The sequence below is a fragment of the Equus asinus genome, chromosome 14 (assembly GCF_041296235.1).
Source record: "Equus asinus isolate D_3611 breed Donkey chromosome 14, EquAss-T2T_v2, whole genome shotgun sequence".
In the NCBI taxonomy this organism is placed as follows: domain Eukaryota; kingdom Metazoa; phylum Chordata; class Mammalia; order Perissodactyla; family Equidae; genus Equus; species Equus asinus.
Window position 1 is genome coordinate 13195530 of NC_091803.1, and position 27610 is coordinate 13223139.

At 37.6% G+C, this 27610-nt stretch overlaps 1 pseudogene; it reads left to right on the forward strand.

The window, feature by feature from the left end:
• Positions 1 to 27108, forward strand: part of LOC106825164 (cytochrome P450 3A12-like) — a 36677-nt pseudogene extending 9569 nt beyond the window's left edge.
• Positions 27109 to 27610: the final 502 nt, after the last annotated feature.

Consider the following 27610-nt stretch of genomic DNA (forward strand, 5'->3'; position numbering starts at 1 on the left):
TATGTGCAGTTGCTCTCAGTGTTTTGCTCCACTGTGTTCCTGAAGCTTCTTAAGTAGAACCTTGAGCCCTCCTGGATCTATTTTCATTCATGGATGGCTGTCTCACTGATGTTCTTTGCCGGGGCGGGGGGGTGTCGGAGGCTGGAGTTTTCTACTTGGCCATCTTAGTGAAGTCAGTCCAGTCTTTCATCATTAAGCATCATGTTAGCTGTAGGGTTTTTTTTGTAGATGCTGTTTATGAAGTTAAGGAAGTTTTCCTCTCTTCCTAGTTTTTGAGTTTTTATAGTGAATGGCTGTTGGAGATATCCATCTTAAGACAAAATAGTTTGGAAGATGAAAGAAATTCTCAAGCAGTTTGGCTTGGTAGGCCAGTCCCAAGCTGAGAAATAGAATTATCACTTTCTTTTCTTTTCTGTCTGTGGAGAGAAAATGTAATGGCAAGGGATTTCCATATGATTGTACGATTTCTTCAGAATAGTAAATAGCTTACAAATCTTTTAAGTAATAACTACTATTTTTTTTAAAGAAAATCACCATATCAAGATATGTCTCTTGTTGAGTTGCTTTTGCTGTAGAGATTTGTAAAGATGAAACTGGTCTGAGGCAACATATATTTTACCAAGTCTATCTTTTACCAATCTCTTTCTATTCTGTGTAGCCCTGGAGGACGTAGTAAGTGTTATTCCTACCTCTTCCTCTGGAACAACAGTTTCCCTACCACATGAGTCATTTGCATTTAAAAGGAGATTGGAAAACAAAGGCTGGACATCACATCAGTTGACTGGGTGTCTCCTTCACCCTCACAGGAAGCTAGGCATTTGTGGTAAATATTTATTGAGCATTTATCATAGGATCTGCTCCTAAGATGACAGTCACTAAATATTTGATAAATAATTGCTGCCCATTTAAGAAATGTTATGTAACTATTGAGACCTCCAAAACTTATGTAGGGCAAAATGTCTTTTGCTTTTGAGTCTAGACTTTTGGTCCAGAGGGATTTATGAAAAATGCCATCATTCGGTCTGAGGATGAACAATAGAAGAGAATACGAACTTTGCTGACGCCAACCTTCACCAGTGGAAAGCTCAAGGAGGTAAGAAATTAAGAGGGCTTTTAATTAGAAACTTAAAGAATGCATCTGGTGTCAGGTAGAAAATAAGATTGTAGTTCCTTTCCAAGGGGTATTTTGCTGAATTTGAACTCCCTAGAAGTAGTCTTTTGTTTTTGTGCCCTAGAAGAGATATTATAAGATTCATTATAAAATATCTCTTACTGCCCCATGCTTGTGAAAGCCAGGTCTTTCTAGAACGCAAGTCTCCCCCATTTAACTTTAGGTGGTGTTGTATATTGTCTAGATGTTCCCCATCATTGGCCAGTATGGAGATGTGTTGGTGAGGAACCTAAGGAATGAAGCAGAGAAAGGCAAACCCGTCACCTTGAAAAAGTAAGTAGGAGTGCACCTGCTGGGATTCTGAGTTCTGTCACGAGACCCTCCAACTGCCTGCCATGGAACCAAAATTCCTACTTTTCAGTTCCTCTAGTGACTAAACAAAAGTAGGTATGTGGTGTTACACCTCAGTGGGCTACCCAAGAAGGAGATGTTCACCCAAGAAGAAGGGCGCCAAGAGATGAAGGGTCTTCTCATCTGTGTACATGAGCCAGGATTAATTTATCTGGTTAATTGCCACCTTGGATATTCTGGAAGAAAAAATTACATAGTTTATAAAGAAGAAACATGATCATACCAAGGATTTGAGTGTAGATGATATGGAATGAAAAGAAGGGGAGGTACTTGGTACCTATTGATGAGCAGTGGGTGGGGCAGGAAAGTTACAATGTGGAACTTGGAACAACTTATACACCTTCATCCTCTGCTGAATATACCAGCAAATACTAGATAATAAATCTTACCACCAATTCTCCTTCCTTCAGTTTCAAAAGAGAGAAGTCCCTATATAGGCTACAGGTAGGGTGACCATGTCACATATTCTCTAAAATGGGATTTTTTAAAATTTTTCAGGAGCAACTGGTGTAAACTGGGACTGTCCTTGGAAAACTAGGGATACATAATCTCTTAGCTATAGTATCCCCAATTCAATTTTAGAGTGATTTGTTATTACTATTTTTTAACTAGGAACATCCACAGTTTTTATATTTGTGGAAATGAGTCTACCCTCAGGGCAACCTGAGATTACTAGAGTTGAGGAAGACTGTCTTTCAGGAGCCTTAACAGGGGTGTAGAGAAGGAGAGATGACATTCCTGGCAAGTCAGAACAGGCTGCTGCTATTCTGTAATATACAAAAAAGGAATCAACTCTGAGTGTGGATACTGTGGTGAGGCAATACCAGATCAATTTCAGCTTTCTTGAGTCCCCTAGGAAGAGTCACTTATTCTACCCTTTGTTCTGCTTAAACACAGTGCTTATATACATACTGTTGCCCATACTCATAACACAGTACAGTAATTTGTCTTGTTATGGGTGTCTATCCCTCTGTGACTCAGTTCCTTGAACTCAGAGCTGGGTCTAACTACCCTTAGTGTCCCTATCACCACTAGCACAGGGACAGCTGCATCAACGGCACCTGATAAACACCTTATGAATGAGTGTAATGGTAGTATAGACTCTTTAGATGATCCAACAGAAACTTCTGATGGTGTGTGGCTCTTTACCTGTCTTGCCTGTGTTTATGAATTTACATGTTCTTCTTGCTGCGTATTTTGTATAAGGACAGTAAAGAGGTGATGATTTTAATTTTCCATGTCTTTCTTTCTCTCCTCAGCATCTTTGGGGCCTACAGCATGGATGTGATTACTAGCACATCATTTGGAGTGAACATAGATTCCCTCAACAACCCACAAGATCCCTTTGTGGACAATGCCAAGAGGCTCTTAAGACTTGATTTCCTTGATCCACTCATTCTCTCAATAAGTATGTGGACTACTATTTTTCTTTACTTTCCTTCCTTCCTCTTGACTTCATTCCTTCTTTCTTTCTTTCTTTCTTTCTATAATGGCTTTATTGAGATATCATCAAATACCATAGAATTCACCCATTTAAAACATACAATTCAATTCTTTTGACAACCTGAGTATTCATCCACAGGTGAATGACCAAAGAAAATGTTGTGTAAATAGGATGGAAATCCTGCCACTTGTGACAAAATGGATAGACCCTGAGGGCATTATGCTAAGTGCAATGTCAGGCAAAGGAAGACAAATACTGTGTGATCTCCCTTACACGTGGGATCTTAAAAGAAAATAGCAACTAAATTCATAGAGAAAAGAAGTCAGATTTGTGGTTACCAGCTGCTGGAGGTAGAGTTGGGGTATTGGATGAAGGTTGTGAGAAGATACAAACTTTTGGTTATAAGATAAATAGGTACTTGGGGATGTAAAGTACAACACAATGTCTATAGCTAACACTGCTGTGTGGTATACTTGTAAGCTACTAAGAGAGTCAATTCTGAAAGGATGCCCTCTGCAGGCTCTGTTCTCACGGTAGGCATAGAACATGGCCCTTGTCCTCAATTCTGTGTTGGAAGAGCTGATGCTGTACTTACCACATCCTAAGAGTTCACAGGGAAAAAATGTTTTGGAATACATAAAATGATGAATGTTAGCAAAACTAATTGTGGTCATCTTTTCACAGTATATATATATGTCAAGTCATTATGCTGTACACCTTAAACTTATTCAGTACTGTATGTCAATTATAGTTCAATACAACTAAAAATGATTTTTATTATATTCTAAAATACGTGCAACAATTACTAGAGTGAACTGTTAGAATATTTTTGCCATCTCAGGAACCCTGTATGTTTTAAATACCACCCCTCCCACTCTTAGTCCTAAGCAATCAATCACTAATTTACTTTCTGTCTCTATAGATTTACCTAGCTTGGACACTTTATATAGATGGAATCATAGAATATGTGGTCTCTTGTGGCTGCCTTTCTTCATTTAGTATAATGTTTCCAAGGTTCATCCATGTTGTAGCATATATCAGTACTTCATTATTTTCGTGGTTGAATGATATTCCATTGTATGGGCATATTACGTATTGTTTATCCATTCATCAGTAGATGGACATTTGAGTTGTTTCCACTTATTGGCTATTGTGAATAGTGCTCCCATGAACATTCATGTGCAAGTTTTTTGGGTTTTTTTTTTGATACCTGCCTTCGGTACTTTTGGGTATGTACTCAGGGGTAGAATTGCTGATTATATAATTACTCTTTGTTGAACCACTTAAGAAACTGCCCAACTGTTTTCCACAATAGCTATACCATTTTATATTCCCACCAGCAATGTGTGAATGTTGTAATTTCTCCACACGTTCACCAACACTTGATCAACACTTTTCTATCTTTTTGATTATGGTCATCCTAGTCTGTGTGAAGTGATATCTCATTGCAGTTTTGATTTGCATTTCCCTAATGCCTAGTGCTGTTGAGCAACTTTTTACATGTTTGTTGGCTAGTTCTATAACTTCTTTAGATAAATGTCTATTCAAAGTGTTTGCCCTTCTACAGTTGGTTGTTTGTCTTTTCATTCTCAAGTTGTAAGAGGTCTGTATATATTCCAGATAAAAGTTCCTTTTCAGATATAGGTTTTGAATTTTTTTTCAATTTTGTAGGGGTCTTTTCACTTTCTTGATAATGCTTTTCAAAGCAGAAAATTTTTAATTTTGATGATATACAATTTGTGAATTTTTATTCTATTGCCTGAGCCTATGGTGTTATATCTAAGAATCCATTGCCAAATATGAGATCATGAAGATTTATCCTTGGTTTTCTTCTAAGAGTTCTATAGTTTTCTTTGTTTAGGTCTTTGATCCATTTCGAGTTTATTTTTGTATATGAAGTGAGGTAACAGACCAAATTCATTCTTTTGCATGTGACTATCCAGTTGTCCCAGCATGATTTATTGAAAAGAGTAATTTTCCCACAGAATGGTCTTGGAATCCTTCTCAAAATTTTGTTGATAATGGACATGTAGGTTGATTTCTGGACTCTAAATTCTATTTCATTGATCTATATGTTTAATCTTATGCCAGTATCTCAATGCCTTGATTATTATATCCTTGTGGTAAGTTTTGAAATTGGGAGTGTGAGTCCTACACCTTTCTTATTTTTTCAAGATTGTTTTCACTATTCTTGGGCCCTTGCAATTCCATACAAATTTTAAGTTCATCTTGTCAATTTCCATAAAGAAGCCAGGTAGGATGCTCATAGAGTATGTGATAAAGCTGTCAATCGATTTGGGGAATTATTGCCATCTTGACAATATTAAGTTTTCTGATCCATGAACATGGATGCTTTTCTATTTGCTTAGGTATCCTTTTATTTATTTCAACAATATTTGCAATTTTCAGAGCATAAATTTTGCACTGCTTTTTAAAAAGTCTCTTTCTAACTATTCTGTTCTTTTTGTTGTTAATATAAATGAAGTTCTTAATTTCACTTTTCAATCTTTTTTTTTTGCAATGTATAGAAATACAATTGATTTTGTATATTGACCTTGTATCCTTGAATGCTGCCAAACTTGTTTATTACTTCTAATAGGTTTTTAGTGGATTCCCTAGGATTTTCTGTATACAAGATCATGTTATCTGGTAATAGAAATAGTTTTAATTCTTCATTTCCTATATAGATACCTTTTATTTCTTTTTCTTCCTAATTGCCTTGGCTATAAACTCTAGTACAATGCTGAATAGAAGTGGTGAAAGAGGCATCCCTGTCTTGCTCATATCTCAGGGGAGAACATCCAGCCTTTCGCTATTAAGTACAGTGTTAGCTATGTTTTTTTGGTGGATTCCCTTTATCAGGTTGAGGAAATTCCCTTGTACTCTTAGTTGGTTGAAGTTTTTTCTTTAACACAAAAGAGTGTTGGATTTTCTGAAGTTCTTTTTGTGCATCTATTGAGATGATCATGTGTTTTTTTGTCTTTTGTTCTGTTAATGTGCGGTATTATACAGCCTTGCATTCCTGGAATAAACCCCATTGGTTACCCTGTATGCTTCTTTTTATGTCGCTGGATTGAGTTTGTTATTATTTTGTTGAGGATTTGTGCAAACATGTTCATAAGACATGTTTGTCAGCAGCTTTTTTTTTTTTCTGTGGTGCTTTTGTCTGGTTTAGTATCAGGATGATACTGGCTTTATAGAATTAGTTTGGAAGTATTCCTCCCTCTTCTATTTTTGGGAAGAGTTTGTGAAAAATTTTTCTTACTTCTTTTAAAAATATTTGATAGAATTCCTCATTTAAACCATCCAGACATAACTAACTCAATTTTCGTTTACTCGTTACAGGTCTATTCAGATTGTCTATTGTTTTTATTGGAGTCTCAATGGTTTCTAACATTATGTAAATTTCAAAAGTACATCATTATGTTTCAACTTGTTTATAAACAGCATCATGTTCACCACCAAAAGTTTAGCTGCCATCTGTCACCATACACATGTGCCCCTTTACCCCTTTTGCCCTCCCCCTTCACCACTCCCCTCTGGCGACTACCACATATTGTCTATTTCTTTTTCAGTCAGATCGTGTAGTTTGTGTTTTTCTAGGAAATTTTCCATTTCATCTAAGTTTTCTGGGCATTCAATTGTTCATAGAATTTCTTCATAGTGCTTTTTATTTTTTAATGTCAGTAGTAGTGTCCCCTTTTTCTTTTCTGATGCTCTTAAGTTGATTCTTCTCTCTGTTTTCCTTGGTCAATCTACCTAAAGGTCTCTTTGAAGCATCAGCTTTTGGTTTCATTGATTTTCTCTATTGGTTTTTATTCTCTATTTCATTAGTTCCTCCTCTTGTCTTTATTATAGCCTTCATTCTGCTTGCTTTAGTTTTCATTCTTTCTTCCTTTTTCACTGCTGTAAGGTAGAAATTTAGGTTATTGACTTGAGATCTTAGTTCTTTTTAAATGTAGAAATTTGTATTCATTAATTTTCTCTGAGCACTGCATTTGCTACATCCAGTAAGTTTTGGTATAACATGTCTTCACTTTTATTTTTCCCAAAGCAATTTCTAATTGCCCTTTGACTTCTTCTTTGACCCATTGGTTATTTAGGAGTGTATTGTTTTATTTCCATGTATTTGTGAGTTTCCCAATTTTCTTTCTGTTATTTATTTCTCATTTCATTCCATTGTGGTTAGAAAACCATCATGTTTTATTCCTCTCCTGACTCCTTTTATTGAACAGCACAATTAATTAAGGTAGCAGACTATGGTCTGGTTTATCCAAGAAACTCTAGTCCGAGAGATAAAAGGTTAAGTGGTCAAGGAATTTAATCTTGTTCTTTCTGTCACTTCAAAGATGCAAAAGGGGTCATTGATCTCACTGCTATAGTGATGGCTAGGAAGTCTGAGCAAAGATGATGGAGGAATTGGCTTATGGTTGAGAAGCTTGGTGTCTTTTACTCTTTTGATTGGTAAAGCAAATTATAATTGCTCAAGGTGAAATTTTCATTTTCATCATGCTTTCTTTTCTCTTTTTCCCTACAGCTCTCTTTCCATTTCTTCGCCCAGTTTATGAAGCATTAAATATCAGTGTGTTTCCAAAAAGTGTAACTGATTTTTTCATAAAATCTGTAAAAAGGATGAAAGAAAGTCGCCTCAAAAATAAAGAAACGGTAAAATATGGTGGTAGTTACACGAAGCTATTCACTTTTCATAATTTATTGAGCTGTACTCAGGATTTGTGCACTTCGGTGTATTTTTTTTCTGGTGGGGAGATTTCTAGGTTTTAGGACAGGAGAGTTCTAATATTTTCAGGAAAATGAATAAGGTGGAGGATGGGGAGGGAGATAAAAAATGAATCAGAGGGCAATGTTTAAAATTTAATAATATGCATGACAATTAGTATGTCACTGCATGAATATTGATGAGGTAAAAAATTTATCACTTCCTTTCAATAAATTATCAAAGTCTAAAAATTTCTGTTTAAAATTATTTATACTTAAATTACATTACAATTTTCCCAGATCTTATACTGGGAAAAAAAATCACTTTCATTCCAGGCCTCTTATTTTACGCATTCTTTAATGGAAGCCCCCATCAGGCTACCTGGTGGAGTATAGTCTATGTTATATTTGAGCCCCCTCATAGTGGACAGAAGTCTTCTCTGGGCATTGAGGCTGCAAGATGGCTAACCCAGCTTTGCCTTCATAAGGCCTGGAGTTCAACACAAGGATGTCTACAGGTCAAGGAGAAAGGGTTGGGTACCCCCAGGATGTTACTGAAGACCATGTAGTGTTCTGAGAGGGTGAAGCATTTGAAGATGCTGGCATAAAAGCTTTCAATAAACTCTGCAAATATCAGAGAATTAATCTATGTGGGCATTCATTTAAAATTAAGGCTGAAGAAAAACAGGATTGAAGTCAGGGCCTTTTTCTTGAGCAAGCAGGCATGATGACAGGAGCAGGCAACTCTTTGGCCAAGAAGCTGTGTTCAAAAGCCAGAAATGCTGAAGCAACATCCTGTTCCAGATTTTTAGCTGGATGTTTTTGTTTACCGGTGACTCAGGCAACATTAATCAGACTCCTGGACTTAAAGGGCCATATTTTCAGGAAAGAGGTTAAGCACTACATTCCTGATATATTTCTGACTTCACAAGTGTCTTTCTGTCATTGAAATGTCTCTTTCTGCTTCCAGAACCGAGTGGATTTTCTTCAGTTGATGATTAACTCCCAGAATTCCAAAGAAATGGACACCCATAAAGGTAACCAAAGAAGGCTTCAGAGGACCACTGACGGGGAAGTGCAGGGGGAGGGAGTGGTTCTGAAAACATGAAGGAAGTTTTCCAGACAAATGACTTTTTAAACCAAACTGAAGAAAGACACATGTTCAGATATTAATAGTAGCCAGAGACACTTTCTAGAAGCATGTAGGCAGAATTTTCTTCAACGCTTGGAGGGCAACCTTATACAAGTAGTTCATGCCCCAAAGTCAATCAGTGGTCTGTGGATCACCTACATCAGAATCTCTGGGGAGCTTGTTTCCTTGTCAATTATCAGGACTCATGCAGACTCACTGCATCATAACCTTTGCCTGGAATTTGCATCAAGGCTTCAGCACAGCTGATGCCCTTTGCCCCGGTGTTGGTGACCTTAACTTGGACTCTTGGTTGAAGTTGTGTTCACTAACTTAACCTATTGTTAAATTTTATTTTTCCCTTTTTAATTAATAAGTATCTTTTGGAGGAAGGCTTTGAGAACATGTTAACATTCTGTTCCTCTTCAAATTTCACTTAGTACTTTTATCAGTGTAGATGTTTTTTGACTGAAACCATTATTACTGCAATGGTTGTTAAATGATGCCTTTCTAATTCCATCCTTTTTTCTACATTTATGAGTTGATGTTCCCTTGTAAGGGGAGATTTTCATTCTCTCCTTTACATTTGTTTGTACATTTATATCAATATGATCTCATATATTGCTAATTTACTCTCTTACACCTCTTCCTTCCTTCCTTTCTTCCTTCCTCCCTTTCTTTCCTTCTTTCTTTCTTTCTTTTTTGGAAGACTGGCCCTGAGATAACATCTCTGCATGTCTTCCTGTATTTTGTATGTGAGAAACTTCCACGGCTTGGCCTGATGAACTGTGTGCAGGTCTGCACCAGGGATCCGAACCCGTGAACCCAGGGATGCTGAAGTGCGATGCACGAACTTAACCACTATGCCACTGGGGTGACTCTCCATCATTCTTGATTTTGATTCTCAAATTCTCTCAGGTTTGTCGTCTGGAAGCCCTTCCAATTGGGATCCTCAGTCCTTTCTTTTTTCGTCCTTTTTGTAAATTTTATTTTTTCAATTGATTTTATTTTTTAGACTACTTCTAGATTCACAGCGATATTGAGTGGATGGTACATAGATTTCCCGTTCAACCCCTGCTCCTTCCTCTATGATACAGTCTCTACACACCTTCTTCCACTATAAAAATCCCTCGCCAGAGTGGTACATTTCTAACGATGTATGAATCTATGTTGACACATTATTTTCACCAGAAGCCCATAGGTTACATTAGGGTTCACTCTCAGTGTTGTGCTTTCTATGGTTTTTAAGAAACGTATAATGATGTATACCCATCACTATGGTATACAGATTATCCTGTGCCTTTTCACCTATCATTTTCTGACCACTGCCTTGCTTTCTGATGGAAGACATTTGAGGTTTCTCTTCTATTTCCTGTGACTAGCCCTGGAATCAACCATTTCTCCAAGGAACTCCACTTCCTTTTAGTGTAGTGGTACTTAGATAACCAAATCGGGTGTCTAGGAGTGCTCATTGCTACTAGGGTTTCACTGCTTCTAGATCTTCTCAGTGGACAAAGCTAAGAACATCAAATATATTTACACAGAACTGATAAACATAAATATTTCTATATCCACCCATAACCAGTAATCTAAACATACTCTGCCTCCCTAAAACAGGACTTGATTTATAGTTTATTTCCATGACATGAATATTCCCATAGTTAATTTAAAGCTACCAGTTGTTTGACAATCATCTCATATAATTTCTGAATATTTAATAATTGGTACTAGAGTGCAAGTATGATCTGAGTCCAGCACACTGCTATAAATACATCTATATCTATGTCTACATTTAGTTCTATCTAGCTGTGTATTATCTATATATCTATCTATCTATCTGCCTATCTATCTGGTCCAATGCAACTCTCTGCAATGAAGAAAATACTATATATCTGCACTGTTCAATGCAGTAAACACTCGATACATATGGCTACTGAAACTTGACATGTGGCCAGTGTGAATGAAGAACTATATCTTAAGTTATATTTATATTTAAGTAGTCAAAATTTAAATTTAAATTTAAATTTAAATAGACACATATGGCTACTATATAGGAGAGCACAGCTCTAAACTTTGAGTATCATGAGGTTCATGTTAACCGATGGAAAGTTTTTGGTAGTTGAATTTACTGACAACAGCATCACAGAAATCATCATTGGGAGATCAGAACTCTGTAGACCTTTTTTACAGTCATTTTGTAGAGTTTTAGTTGTAAAATACATGTTTGGGGAAGGTACCATGCTTATTTCAGTATTCTGGGTGTCTAAAGGTCCTAATCCAGTTCCAGTCAAATCGATTAGACCCTGACCATGCTTAGTTTCTTCCAGGAGAAGGTCAAAAGGGAAGACAACTTCGTATCTCAAGGACTATTTACTGAGCATAAAGTAGAGCCAAACAGAGCCCGGATGTGCTGAGGAAGATGACAGTCAGGCCATGATTGAATAAGTATTGTAGTTCCACACAATGGATCATATTTTTCTATGTCTTATGCTGGTTAATGCCGCCTATTGACACCATTTGTCTTCTGCTATTTTAATGCCATTGGTTAGACCATGGTCAATCATCACTCTTCTGGTGTTTTTTTTTTTTTTCTGTCTCTGTAGCTTTGGTACATATCTTGGATCTTCCATTCAAAGACTTTACCCAGGTCTTCCATTACCTGGTGCCTCTCATGGTGCTATCCATGCTTCTCAAGCTAGGTTGTACACACAAACCACCATACCTTATGAAAGTTCAGATTTTGATTTGCTAGTTCTAGGGTGGGCGTTGAATTTCTGCATTTTTAATGAGCTCCCAGATGTTGCTGATGCTGCTGTTCCATGGACCACACTGAGTAACAGGAGTTTATCTGTAGTCCAACATTATTCTCTTAAATTCCCTGAAACATGTTTAGAGGCAACATCCTTTAGTTTTCTCTACAATTAAGCCTTAGTATTGCAGACTCTCTTAAAAAAATTCAAACTATATTTTATCTAGAATAATTTAAATTTTTCCTGGGGGAGAATGCTACCCTACATTACTTGTAGCTAAAGTACTTTTAGGATTCTCCAAGGGACTTACTAATATCAGTGTATATGTTAGATAGAAATGGTATCTCTTAGAAATTACCCAGCTGTGTTGGTGGGAGTGTGGCATAACCAGGAGAAAAGACCAAAAATACTATAGACCCTTGAAAAACTGGATTAAGACCATTTTGGCCTTTTCTTGGTTGTGTTAGATAGACACCAGAGTGCAAACCATTCCCAGTTTGACTCAGAACTACTTTTCTGTTTTTTTCCCTAGTGGTTGGGGAGTTTCATTTGGATTTCTAATCATCTGAACTGTGATGTTTTATATTTACATAATTTACTTAAAATAACTTTCCTCTCCTTTTAGCTCTGTCTGATCTCGAGCTTGTAGCCCAATCTATTGTGTTTATTTTTGCTGGCTATGAGACTACGAGCTCTTCTCTTTCCTTCCTTATGTATCTTTTGGCCACTCACCCTGATGTCCAGCAGAAGCTGCAGAAGGAGATTGATGTGACTTTCCCCAATAAGGTGAATGGATGTTACTTGGAGTGGGGGGGGGGGGGAGGAGGTGAAGCCTTAGCAAGAATGTCTCTTTACCACTTCCTAAGAGAAATTTGCAAAAAGAGTGTGTCAATTCTTACACGTGTGCTCTTTAGGAAGTGTGTAAAGAGACAAAAAAAAAAGGGGGGAGAGAAATCTAAGTAATGTATGCTACTCACATAAATATAAGATCTTTGAAAAAAGTGCCGGTCATAGTGTTCCCACAATAATACCAAGTAAAAATCACAAAATCTCAGTGGCATCTAACAATCAGCATTTATTTGTCAAGTTTCTGGATAGTTATCTGTGTTGATGTTGGCTGGACTTGACTTGTTCTGGCTATTGTCTGATCTATGCTGGCCTTAGATAAGCTGGATAGGCTGACTCAGTTCTGCGTGTGCCCCACATAGTTCTCATACTCCAGAAAATTAGCCCGGACCTGTTCTTCTTAGGGCAATGGCAGAGTGCAAGAGGAAAAAGCACAATTATATGGGTACCTTTCAAAACCGTGCTTTCATAACAGTTCGCCAACATTCCATTGGTTCAAAGCAAGCTAGATGGCCACCCCAAGAGTCAGAATTGGAGGCCCCACAAAGTTAGATGGCAAAGGGCATGGACACAGGAAGGGGTGAATTGGGACTATTAGTGCAATCTACCACGATGGGTAAACTTTGCAGACTACGAGAAGCCTGGTATACAGGGAAGAGCACAGTGTAGGAAAAGGAAGACATGACTTTCCTGAGTGTGGTTTTGGACAAGTTTTATGATCTTTCTCAGTCATAGGTCCTTCAGATGTAAAGTAAGGATACAGTTTAGGGCTTACCAAAGTAGAGATTCTTTCTTTTATCTGCTTAAGCCCATATTGGGATTCTTTTCATTGCAATATAATGAAAAGTTCACTTAGAGACGGAGACGAGCTAAGCATTTTGTTCTCCCTTTTTTATAGTAATAATTACAAGGACAATAACAACACAAATAGCTAACATTTGCTTCTTAGTATACATGTCTCTTTTAAATGATTTCTATTTATAAATGAACTTAATATTCATAAAATGCTGTATTAGTCTGGATAGGCAATCTTATGCCTCACTAAGGGATTAGCCCTCAATATCAGTGGATTTACATAGCAAATGTTTACTTCTAACTCACATTTACATTTCCAACTGGACCCCAGTCCAGGATAGGAGTGGGAGTCTCTGCCCCACGTAGCGCTCAGAGATACAGGTTGTACATCTCTACCTTCTTATAGCTGGTTATATGGAACATGAGGCCTTCCTATTGGCGGAGGAATAAAGAAGTAGATTGTTGCTCACTGGCTTTTCAAATGTTTTTTCCCTGAGCTGACATACATCACCTCAGCTCACAGCCCATTGGCAAATGTGATTTCCCCCAAGTTCAATGGGCTGGGAAATGTAGGGGATACATGAATGTTGGATAAGCAGTGATGTCTCTGCCACACCACCTTATGAAATGTCAGCTCTAATTGTATCCATGGAAGATATCAGAAGACTGAACTACAGAGAAATGAAAGAACTTTCACATGCTAGTCATATAACCAATCATTTAATAAGGTGTCTGGCTCCTGAGCCAAACTCTTAACCTCTACAATATTCCATCTTCAATATAATACCAGGTGATAGCTCATATTGTCCGCACTGTCTTAAGATCTCTTCCCAAACTGAATTTCTTTATGATGAGAAGAGACCTGGCGGAAGTGGGGCTGAAGTGTGTTGTTTAGATTTTCAGAGTTTATAGTCAAATCCTGAAGGGCCAACCAGGAAACTGTTCAAATAACAGAGGGTAGGGCTGAGAGTAAAGTTCTTGTTACACCTTTTCCTAGAAATGAAATTGTGTGCCATGGTATCACCCATCTTAACCTTTTTTGGGTCATGTTTGGTTTAGAAAGGAACAGGTTTCTTCCCAAATTACTTATAGAGTTTTTATATAATAGAGCACATATCTTAAAATTTTATATATATAACCTAAAGAGTTAACAAGTAGTATTTTTCAACTAAAAAACCTTAAGTTCAATAGGGAATTGGCTTTTTTATACGTTCTCTTTCCTTGGTGCAGGTGTGTGGTCTCTCTTTTGAAAGAAAACAATGACTTGGGCATATTTCACTTAAGAGTAAATGTTATAGTCCATTAGTCACATTTGTTCACAAGAGAAAGAAGAAAAGCCAATCTGATAGACGTGCTAATGTGAGGGATTTCAGGCCTTGTATAGAGGATTGTCCTAATGGTCTTCCATAGTCAAAAATACTCCACACATCTCAATGGGCCACTGAACAGGTCAAAGGACATGTAGATATTAAAATGCCTAGGAATGCTAAGGTACTTTATCAAAATAAATTAATCTTTTGTGCACCTAACACTTTCAATAACACTGTAGAGCCTGCGTGGAAAGTTGATCCTAAATCTTACTTTATCAAAATCTGTTTCTTTTTTCCCAGGTACCTCCCACCTATGATGCCCTGCTACAGATGGACTATCTTGACATGGTGTTGAATGAATCTCTCAGATTATTCCCAGTTGCTGGTAGACTTCAGAGGATCTGTAAGAAAGATGTGGAACTCAATGGGGTGTTCATTCCCAAAAGGACACTGGTGACTGTGCCAACCTTTGTTCTTCACCGAGCCTCAGAGTTCTGGCCAGAGCCTGAAGAGTTTCGTCCTGAAAGGTACAGGGCCCCTGGAAAAGGGAACCCGCTCTGATTCAGTCTGGTTTCAGCATATTCTGACATCTTAGTATAGATGACAAATTTGTAATTGTACAATCATTTATTTGTACATCTTTTTATTTTAGGGAGGTTTTTTTATTACAAGAGTGGTTATTATTTGTTTTCAAAATTCTACAAACCGTAGACTAGAAAAAAGAAAATTATAGCTGTCCACAGTCCCAATACCTTAAGATAGGCCTTGTTAATAAGGTGATGTATTTATGTATGGAATTTTTTTATGCATATATAAATTTTTTAAAATATGGAATGATATTATATTTTATTTTGTTTTGAACTGTTTACCTTATTTACCAGTAAACTATAACCATCTTATGTTACTCTATATATGTATATGTATTTACATAAATATATATATATATTTATGTATGATTGCATGCATTTGCCATAATTTATTGAGGCACTATCTGATTTTGGGAACATAGGTTCATTTTTCCTTTACATTCTTCTGTGCTATTTGCTTCACCTCTCTGAATTTACCACCAACATTCCTACATTCCATATTTTTAAACATTCGCTGCCATTTCCTCTAGCATTCTTGTAAGTGTGCAGGTAATGACCAGAGAGGTCCTCATCTCTGATAGTTTAAGCAACCTCATCGAGGATGGAGGTAAGCACAGGTCCCTCAGTGCTGTTTGTGGCTGTGGTCCTGTGCCGACTCCCTTCTACTCTTACTATTGGTTGACAATTCCAAAGCAAAATGTCTGCTCTCTAGATGTCTGAGACATCCTCCTTGGAGGGGTCTTGAGGATGCTTTTCTGGGAATTCAGAACCAAGATCCGACTTTGGGCACAGCTTGAACTCTGGAAAGCATTAATGCTTTCCCACTTATTTTATTGTGAGCAAAATTTGAAACAAAATTTCTAGGGCTTTGGCTTGGATCTAAACTTTTATTAGCCCCTGAGGATAAGCTCCCTAATGGCAGGGACTTTTCTTGTTGGCCATGGTGTCCCTAGTGCTGGCATAGTGTCTACATGTACTACTCATTGAAAGAAGAAGTCAGAGTTGGCCAAATCTTCTGTTTCTGGACCAGAGGACCTCTGCGGTTCCTCCAAGCTCAGCAGTTCCCCGTCCTAAACTTCTTGACCATAAAACCACTAACTGTACTTCTCTTTGATTCATTTACTCATCAAATAGACGGAGAGTGCTTGTTGCTTGTCAGGGACTGGGTCAGGCAGTGAGAAATACAAACGTTAAAAAATGCCTAACATGAGGAATTTTGACAAATACACAAGTGTATGTGTATTTGACATATATACAAGCATATCCCATAGACATAAGTCTATGGAATACTTTTAATGCATCTATATGTGACCACTACCTGTCCAACATCCATAAGTCCATGTCAGCTGCCTCATTCAGACGCCACTGCTATCTTTTTCCTAATTCCCATATTATTTTAAGACATACCATGTATAACTATCCCATCATGTTCTCCAAAATATAAGGACTCTTTAAAAAGTACATGCAACAATACCATTATCACTTTCCCCAAATCCACAATATTTCTTTTTCTTTTTTGTGAAGTTGGATTTTATTTTTTATTTATTCATTTATTTACTGTATTGTGGTAACATTGGTTCACAACATTACATAAATTTCAGATGTACATCACTATATTTCAATTTCTGTGTAGATTACATCATGTTTGCCACCCAAAGACTAAGTACAATCCACCATCACACCTGTGCCTAATCACCCTTTTTGCCCTCGTCCCTCCTCCCTTCCCCTTTTGTAAGCACCAATCCAATCTCTGTTTCTATGTGATTGTTTGTTGTTTTTATCTTCTGCTTATGAGTGAGATCATATGCTATTTGGTTTTCTCCCTCTGACTTATTTTGCTTAGCATGATACCCTCAAGGTCCATCCATGTTGTCGCAAATGGCTAGATTTCATCTTTTCTTATGGCTGAGTAGTGTTCCTTTATGTATATTTACAACATCTTCTTTATCCATTTGTCTCTTGATGGACACTTAGGTTTCTTCCAAGTCTTGGCTATTGTGAATAATGCTGTAATGAACATAGGGGTGCATGTATCTTACACATTCATGTTTTCATGTTCTTTGGATAAATACCCAGCAGTGGAATAGCTGGATCGTATGGCAGTTCTATTCTTAGTTCTTTGAGGAATCTCCATACTGTTTTCCATAGTGGCTGCCCAGTCTGGACTCCCACCAGCAGTGTATGAGAGTTTCCTTCTCTCCACATCCTCTCTAACACTTACTGTTTCCTGTCTGGTTAATTATTGCCATTCTGACTGGAGTGAGGTGGTATCTCACTATAGTTTTGATTTTCCTTTCCCTGGTAGTTAATGATGAACATCTTTCCATGTGCCTGTTGGCCATGTATATATCTTCTTTGGAGAAATGTCTGTTCAGATGTTTTTGCCAATTTTTAATTGGGTTGTTGGGTTATTTTTGTTGAGATGTATGATTTCTTTATAGATTTTAGGGATTAACCCCTTATCAGATATATGGTTTGTAAATATCTTCTCCCAATTGTTAGGTTGTCTTTTCTTTTTTTTCATGGTTTCCTTTGCTGTGCAGAAGCTTTTTAGTTTGATGTAGTCCCATTTGTTTGTTTTTTCTACTGTTTCCCTGACCCAGTCAGACATAGTAATTAAAAGTATCCTGGTAAGGCTGATGTTGAAGAGCATGCTGCTTATGTTTTTGTCTAGAAGTTTAATAGTTACAGGCCTTACATTCAAGTCTTTAATCCATTGTGAGTTCATTTTTGTGCAAGGTGTAAGATAATGGTCTATTTCCATTCCTTTGTATGTGGCTGTCCAGTTTTCCTAAAACCATGTATTGAAGAGATTTTCCATTCTCTATTGTGTGTTTTGGCTCCCTTGTCAAAAATTAATTGTCCATATACGTGTTGGTTTATTTATGGGTTCTCAGTTCCATTCCATTGATATGCGTCTCTGTTTTTGTGCCAGTACCATGCTGTTTTTGGTACTATAGTTTTGTAGTGTATTTTGCAATCAGGCACTGTAATACCTCCAGCTTAGTTCTTTTTTCTCAGGATTCCTTTGGCTCTTCAGGCTCTTTTGTTCTTCCATATAAATTTTAGGATTCTTTGTTCTATTTCTGTGAAAAATGTTGGAACATTGATTGGGATTGCATTGAATCTGTAGATTGCTGTAGGAATTATGGTCGTTTTAACTATGGTAATTCTTCCAGACAAAGAGCACAGAGTATCTTTCCATTTCTTTGTTTCTTCTTCTATTTCTTTCAACAATGTTTTATAATTTTCAGTGTACAGACCTTTTACCTGCTTGGTTAAGTTTATTCCTTGATATTTTCTTCTTTTTGTTGCAGTTGTAAACCCGATTGTATTTCTAATTTCTTCTTCTGTTACTTCATTGTTGCTGTGTAGAAATCCAACCTATTTTTGTATGTTGATTTTGTATCCTGCAACTCTGCCATTCAATTTTTATTTCTAAAAGTTTTTTTGTGGATTCTTTAGGATTTTCTATGTATAATATCATGCAATCTGTAAATAGTGATGGTTTCACTTCTTCCTTTCCTATTTGGATCCCTTTTCTTTTGCCTTATTGCTTTGGCTAAGACATCTAATACTATGTTAAATAAGAGTGGTGAAAGTGGGCATTCTTGTCTGGTTCCTAGTCTTAGAAGGATAGCTTTTTGTTTTTCTCCATTGAGAATTATATTAGCTGTGGGTTTGTCATATACGGCCTGTATGATGTTCAGCTACTTTCTTTCCATCAGATTTTATTCACCGTTTTTTCATGAATGGATGCTGTACCTTGTCACATGCTTTCCCTGCATCTATTGAGATGATCATTTTATTTTTGTTCTTCATTTTGTTAATGTGGTGTATCACATTGGTTGATTTGCAAATGTTGAACCATCCCTGTATCCCTGTAATAAATCCCATATGATCAGGGTGTATGATCTTTTTAATGTACTGTCATATTCAATTTTCTGGTATTTTGTTGAGGATGTTTGCATTGATGTTCATCAGTGATATTGACTTGTAATTTCATCTTTGGGTTGTCCTTGTCTGGTTTTAGTATCAAGGTAGTGTTGACTTTGTAGAAGCAGTTAGGAACCTTCCCCACCTCTTCAATTTTTTGGAAGAATTTTAGAAGGATAGGTATTAAGTCTTCTTTGAATGTTTTGTAGAATTCACCAGGGAAAGCATCTGGTCCTTGACTTTTATTTTTTGGGAGGTTTTTGATTACTGTTTCAATCTCCTTACTGATGATTGTTCTATTAAAATTGTCTATTTTTTCTTGACTCAGTCTTGAAGGTTGTATGATTCTAAGAATTTATCCATTTCTTCTAGATTATCCAGTTTGTTGGTGTATAGCTTTTCACAGTGTTCTCTTATAATCTTTTGTATTTCTGCAGTATCTATTTTAATTTCTCCTCTTTAATTTTTGATTTTATTTATTAGATACTTCCCTCTTTTTCTCTTGGTGAGTCTAGCTATAGGTTTGTCAATTTAGTTTATTTTTTTTCAAAGAACCAGATGTTTTCCCTTGATTTTTCTTTTGTTCTTTTAGTCTCTGGTTCATTTAATTCTGCTCTCCTTCTACTGATTTTGGGCTTTGTTTGTTCTTCTTCTTCCGGTTCCTTTAGGTGCAATGTTAGATCGTTTGTTGAGGTAGGCCTGTATTGCTATAGACTTCCCTTTTACAACCACTTTTGCTGCTTCTCATAAGTTTTGGAATGCCATATTTTCATATTCATTTATCTCCAGATATTTTTTATTTGTCCTTTGATTTCTTCATTGATCCAATCATTATTTAGCAGCATTTTGTTTAATCCCTAAGTATTTATCTCTTTTCTGATTTCTTCCTGTAGTTGACTTCCTGTTTCATACTATTGTGGTCAGAAAAGATACTTGGTCTTATTTCAGTCGTCCTAAATTTAAAGAGACTTGTTTTGTGGCCTAGTATGCAATCAATCCTGGAGACTGTTCCATGTGCATTAAAAAAGAATGTGTATTCTGCAGTTTTGGGATGGAATGTTCTGTATATATCTGTGTAGTCCATCTGGTCTAATGTGTTATTTAAGACCAATGTTTCCCTATTGATCTTCTGTTTGTATGATCTGTCCATTGATGTAAGTGGAGTGTTAAAGTCCCCTGCTATTAATACATTACTGTCTATTTCTCCTTTTATGTCTGTTAATAATTGCTTTTATATATTTAGGTACTCCTATGTTGGGTGCATAGATATTAACAAGTGTTATATCCTCTTGTTGGGTTTTATCATTATGTAGTACCCTTCTTTGCCTCTTGTTACAGTTTTTGCTTTAAAGTGTATTCTGTCTAAGTATTGCTACCCCAGCTTTCTTTTCTTTGCCATTTGCGTGGAGTATATTTTTCCATCCCTTCACTTTCAGTTTGTGTGTGCTGTTAGGCCTGAAGTGTATCTCTTGTATGCAGCACATACATGGGTCTTGTTGTTCTATCCATTAAGCCACCTTATGCCTTTTGATTGGAAATCTAGTCCATTGACATTTACAGTAGCTGTTGATAAGTATGTACTTATTTCCATTTTGTTACCTTTTTTCCTGGGTGTTCTAGTTCTTCTCTATTCCTTTCTTCTTCTCTTGCTTTCTTCCCTTGTGGCTTGATGGCTTTCTTTAGTATTATGTTTAGGTTCCTTTCTCTTAATTTTTGTGTATTTATTATAGGCATCTGGTTTGTGATTACCATGAGGTTCACATACAACAACCTATGTATATAGCAATCTGTATTAAGTTGATGGTCTCTTTAGTTTGCACCTCTTGCCAAAAGCCCTAGTCTTTTACTCCCCTCATCCCACTTTTTATGTTTTTCATATCATATCTAACTTTTTTTTATGTGTGTGTCCATTACCCTCTTACCATGGAAATAGGTAATATTTGTACGTTTGTCTTTGATCTTCATATTAGGTTCATAGTTTGTTGATCTGCTACCTTTACCGTATTTTTGCCTTTACCAGTGAATTTATTGCTTTTTTTTGATAATTCTTCTTATTCCTATTTGTGATCTTCTCTTTCCCCCTTAAATAAGTATCTTTAGCATTTCTTGTAAAACTCATTTCTTGGTGATAACTCCTTTAATTTTTGCTTGTCTGGGAAACTCTTTATCTCTCCTTCCATTCTGAATGGTAACCTTTTGGGGTATCATATTCTTGGCCATAAGTTTTTTCCTTTCAGCACTTTATATATATCATGCCACTCCCTTCTACCCTGTCAGGCTTCTTCTGAGAAGTCAGCTGATAGCCTTATGGGTTTTCTTTCGTATGTCACTTGTGCCTTTCTCTTGTAGCTTTTAGGATTGTGTCTTTGTGTTTAATTCCTCACATTTTAATTATGATGTTTCTTGGTGTGGACCTCTTTGGTTGTGTCTTGTTTGGTGTTCTCTGTGCTTCCTGTACCTAGATGTCTGTTTCCTTCCTTAGGTTAGGAAATTTTTCAGCTATTATTTCTGCAAATAGATTCTCTGTTCCTTTGTCTCTCTCTCTCTTCTCCTTTTGAGACACCTATTATATGAATGTGAGCTCGCTTAATGTTGTAGCAGAGGTCCCTTACATTGTTCTTGTTCTTTTTAATACTCTTTTCTTTTATCTGTTCAGCTTTGGGGATATTCTCTAGTCTTCCAGCCAGCTCGTTGTTCCATTCTTCTGTATCATCTACTCTGTTTTCGAGTCCCTCTGGTGGTTTTCTCATTTCAAGTATTGTATTCTTCATTTATGACTGGTTCTTTTTTACATATTCCAGTTCTTTGTTGACGTTCTCACTGAGTTCATCCAACCTTCTCCAAAGATCAGTGAGCATTCTTATGACTTTTTGTTTGAACTCTTTGTCAGTTAGATTATTTATTTCTATTTCATTTAGTTCTTTTCCTGGGGTTTTGTGCTGTCCCCTTACTTGAAACATATTCCCTTGCTTCCTCATTTTGCCTCTTTCTCTGTGACTATGTAGTTTTGTGTCACCTATGTATTAGGTGAGTCAGTTACGTCTCCTGACCTTGGAGGGGTCTCCTTATGTAAGAGAAGCCTTATGAAGCCCAGCAGAGTGCTTCCCTCTAGCCACCAGTTCCAAATGTTCCAGGAGTGACACTTGTGTGGCCTATGTGTATCCTTCTGCTGTGGCAAGGTTGCTCTTATTGCAGATGCCCAGTGAGGCTAGGCTGTCCCCCAGGCTAGCTGGTTGTAATGCTCAGCTGCCTGTGGCTGCTATGGTCTCTGCAGTCATTTTATCAGGCAAGGGGAGACCCAGCACAGTTGCCTACAAGGTCTAATAGCACATTTCTGTTGCGGTTTTTCTGCTAAGTGAGTAGACCCCCAGTGTGGCTGGTTGCAAGGCTCAAGGGCTTACAATTGTGTAGACACCTGGCCTGCAAGGCTATTGTCAGCTCTCTTAGGACTGCAGCTGATTCGGGCTGGCCCCAGCCACATAGAACCCAATTGTTTCAGGCTTTGGAAGGTGCATCTGATCCCTATGTGGCTGTTTGAGAAATACAAATGTTCTGCAGCTGACTAGCCCCACTTCCCACAGGGCCACACACAACATCAGCACAGTCCTGTCCTGTGCACACAACCTGACCTCCTGAAGCAGAACCAGTTCCCACACTGCAGAGGCCCCACACACTCTACCTGTTCCTTATGCATGCCCCACCCCACAGAGGCAGATGCACTTGCCTGCCTGCAGATTATCCAGGCACCCAGTCAATGCAGGCCCACAAGTTGCCCAAAGGCTTGCTGTTGGATGTGGCCAGTGCCTTGTGTATGATGTTTGCCCTGGTGGAGTTGGATTAAATCAGTACTCTAGTAGGTGGAGGAGACCCTGGGCTAACAGGCCAATGGCGTTTTCCAGCATTTGTGTCAGCACATCTGTACTAGGCTGCAATGATGGCTGCTGCCAATGTGTCAGTCCCTGGAGAGGTCTCACCTTCCACCAAGATGCACTGAGAGCCTACTGGGGGGTCTCTTTTCACAAAAGGACTGTGTACCTTTCTTTCTGCTGATTTTAGGTTGTTCTCCAAAATGGGTGAATTTGTCTGTGGGCCCTTTAAGAGGTGGCCTTTTTTTCCTATGTCTTATAGCTTTTCTGGGGGTATTCCCTGTTGTTGTTAAGAGCCAGCAAAGCTAGATATTATGAGACTCGTCTTGATTGTGCTGAGTCTAATAGATGCTTATAGCAGTAACTCTCCCCTGCTCAGGTCCCCCACTCCTCCAGGGAAGGCTGCATACCTTAGGATTGCTCCCAGCAGGCCATGATGCCCCACAGCTTACAAATGTGGATTTTTTTCTCTGCATAAGGCATTTATGCCTCTTCAACCGCAGTCATGACTGTCCCTTGTTGTGAGGGTTCTATTTAACCAGTTTTCAGTTCTCTCTCAGGGCTAATTGTTCCAAGAATAGTTGTAAATTTGTTGTGTTTGTGGGATGAGGTGAGTTCAGAGTCTGCCTATGCCACCATCTTGACACCTCTACCACAAGTTTTCTTAATGTAGTCACATATTGAGGAATCAAATGAAATAAAAATAGGTCTAACCTTCAAGGAGTTTATGGCTTAGTGGAACAGAAAGATAAAGAAATCAGTGATTATACTATAGTAAAGTAGCATCATATGCCCATGTAAGTCTTCTGAAATGAGCTACTCTATGAGGAAGAAGGGAGAGAGAGAGAGAGGGAAGGGAGGAGAGAGGGAGGGGAAGGAAAATAAGGGAAGAGAAAGGAAAATAACGTTGTAAATAATGGGAGGCATTTCTCCTTCTTCCTTCCTGCATGTGCACATGACCAACATAAGTGACTGGAGGCAGAGACTTACTTTTCCTTGAATCACTCTCATCTCTTTTTGTGAACATCTCACCACCCTGAATGTAGTTTTCCTGTTTAAAGATAAATTTTCTTTTAAATGACATTCATCTCATCTCCTCAACAAGACTGAAAGCTACTATAGGGAAGAGGAATAGAAATGGTCTGTAACTTACAGTTCTTACAAAAAATATCCATAGCTGCATGTCAATGACTAGCCCACAACAGTATCCTGTGTACTACTGATTGAGGAGGCTAAGTGAGAATTCCAAACCTGTAGCTTTTGTGGTTTTTATGTTTCAATAACTTGCTTTCATCTACTTTTGTGGATCCAGGTTCAGTAAGGAGAACAAGGACAGCATAAATCCTTATATATACCTGCCTTTTGGAACCGGGCCCCGAAACTGCATTGGCATGAGATTTGCTCTGATGAACATGAAACTTGCTGTCGTCAGAGTGCTGCAGAACTTCTCCTTCAAACCTTGTAAAGAAACAGAGGTTGGACAGTCAAGTTTCTTCACAAATAACGTTTTATTGGGAGGGTTTTTTTTTTTATGTCAAGGGGTCTGTGTGCGTGTGTGTGTGTGTGTGCATGTGTGTGTATTCTATCCAAAGGTAAATTTATTCTATTAGCTGAAGAATCTATTTGGAGCCATCTGTGACCTTTAAGGCGCTTAGCTCTGTATTGCTAAGTCTGTGACTTTATAAGATCCAACTATAAAGATCATCTGGAGCCAATGCAGTTAGTGTGACAGGATTATGCCCAGTCCTTTGGACTTGAGTAAAATTTTAAATTTGGTTTCAAGTCCACTGGAAGGAAGGGAAAATCTTGCGCAGTTATTAAGTGCAGCGATCACCATGTCATGACTGCTGAAGGATGGTCTTCTCCGCCAAAACTTACAGAAGATTCATGACAGCAGTTCTCTACTGCTGTCTGTATAAGGAAATCACCACGGATCTTTAAAACTCCTGATGCTTAAGAAATCTCAGACTTTAAAATAATTCACCTAGAGTGTGGCTTAAAAGCACTCCTATTGTACCTTATGTGCAGGCAAGGTTGAGAATCACTAATTTAAATAATTTCTGCCAGATGTGAAAGACTCGCACAGTCTAGGTCCTTCCTACCTATTTGACCTCATATTCCAGGAGCCCTGCTCTAGTAAAACTGGGTGCCTTTTACATCCTAGTAATAATTCCATGAATGTTCTTCTCACTCTCCTCCTCATTCTGTTCTCATCCTTCAAGTCTTAGATGAATCCCAAAGCCCCTCTATGGGGGCCTTCCCATCTAGTCCAGAGCCCATTCTTTCCTCTGCTCTATCAGTTATTGCAGGCTGGTATCATTGGTCAGATCGCCTAACTTAATACTTTGTTATTCAACCATCCAGTTTGGTTTGTATGTTTTCTTTGTGTCTATGAATGTCTTTAACTCCTGCACCTCATTTATTCCCATCATAAACTTCCATTGGTGTCTTGTAGTCATTCAGCAAATGGTTAAGGAATAATTTGAAGTTTACTTAGAGCTGTTGGATACAAATTTTGAAAAATTTTAACTATAAAATTTTAACAAATGACATTTTTGTATGTGCGTTTGTGTGTATGTGTCTGCAGGGGAGAAGTATGCATACCATATATAATCATAAAATAACAAGGTTTTAAATTTATAGAAAGATACGGAATATCTCTTCTGAATACAGAAGAACTTTAGCCTTTGATTCCTAACAAATCAGGCCCTATAATAAGGTTTATTTCTAGGACTCATGCACGTAATGTGCAGCTCCTCCCCTTAAGTAGGCTCCCTGCAGGGGAGAGGATAGAGATGGATCCCATCTTATTTATGATTTTAGGGTAGCTGTGTGGCAATGCTGTAAGTATGACAAAAGAGATTCCATAAAGAGAGAAAGCAGATCTCTGGCACACCTGGGATGGTACAGACACTCCCTGTGAACTCCTAGTCACCCACAGACTGGCACTTCTTACTCTCCATGATACTTTGCTTACGCTTCAGTCAACTGAGTCCCAAAGCCGATTCTGCTGCTGGCCTCCCCAACACTTAAGGAGTGACTGGGTGAGAAAGGGGTGAAAACTATCAGTGAAAGTACTGTATTTCAGAAGTTCACCATTTGCACTCTTCAAGTGATCCAAGAGATGTTGGAGAGCAGGAATAATATTCTAAAGAACCTTTCCAGTCATGAAACTGGATGGCTTCCACTGGGAGAGGTGACTGAATTCTAGAAGTTGAGGATGAAGCAATATAATTAAAATGTGTAATAACACTCTGGATCACCTGATAAGTCCATCATAGACAAAATTAATTCTATATGGCTTTTCAAAAAAGTTTCCTATAATCCATAAGAATCTGGTTTTAATTGTAGAAGTTCATACTTTTTACTTAAAATTTAAATCAAAAAGGAATACAAGCCAACATGAATTTGTCTCCATCCTGGTCCAGAATGGGTGCTCCATAGATATTTTCTTGAATAAATGGATGGATGGATGAATGCTTTTGCTATTTGGTCTTGATGCAACTTACAGACTAAATATAAAGAATTAAAGTTATGTGATGTTAAAAGTAGTTTATATGTTTGTAAAACATTGTCGTTCTTTATGTGTCTTGTCTACTTTGTTCTGTTATTGGCAGTGCTTCCTCAATCAGTTCTCATATGCTTGTTTGTTGCAGATACCCATAAAATTAGGCACTGAAGCAATTGTGAAACCACAAAAGCCCATTGTTCTAAAAGTTGAGCCCAGAGATGGGACCGTGACTGGAGCCTGACTTTCCCTAAGGACTTCCACTGTTCTTCAAGGAAGCTGTATCCCAGAACACCAGAGATCTTAATTTACTTTGTGAATACAATTCAGAATGAAGGTGGGCTTAACCTACTGCATGTGATGGATGCCTGAGGATTCTTACGTTTATTGATTTTCCAAGTGTCTATGTAGAGTATTACATGTTATGTGATATGAAGCAGGGGACAAGTGAGTGCCGGGTATGTGAACTCAGCTTGTCTGGTTCTTGCAGGATGATCTCCATCCTCCCACACTTAGTACTATCTACTTCTGCTGAACACTGATCGAGAATAAAATTTCTCAACAATTTTATCAACAATTTTAATGAACACAATGATTAGTGTGGTGACTGTAGTAGAGACATTTATATCACACATTCATTTTGAATATTTTATAAAATATTATATTGAGCAAATCAATAAACTTCTCCTTACAAAAGTACTTTTTGATGCCTTCTTGCACGTTAGGGGAAATCTATAGAACTGAATCAGTGAGAGTCAGTGACTAAACGTTTTTAACCATCACAATGACTGAGTGGGTGGGCACTTTTCAGAGCTTTCATTTGATATATTAAGACAGGTGAGAGTTAATCTACTGTGATTTTGCCTGTTTCTTAGAAAGTGTATTCATACTTTAGTGCTCCCATTTTTGGAGTGCGTATTTTTTGTAATACTCAAATGAGGCACTCATTATTATAATATTAGCTTTGATTTAGTTTTCATCTCATCTCCCCTGACGTTTCTGAAAGGTAGGAAAGATGTTTTATTATATGTGTTTATACTCCTTCCTCAGCTCCCAACTGTCTTAATACAATGGAGATCAGATTAAAAAAAAAATGATTGATTGATCATTGGTTGGGCAGACAGGCTACAAATTTCATCAGTTTTGTTTGGTTTCAGAAGCTACATAAGTTTTTCCTTTTCCTTTTCTGCCACTTCCCTTT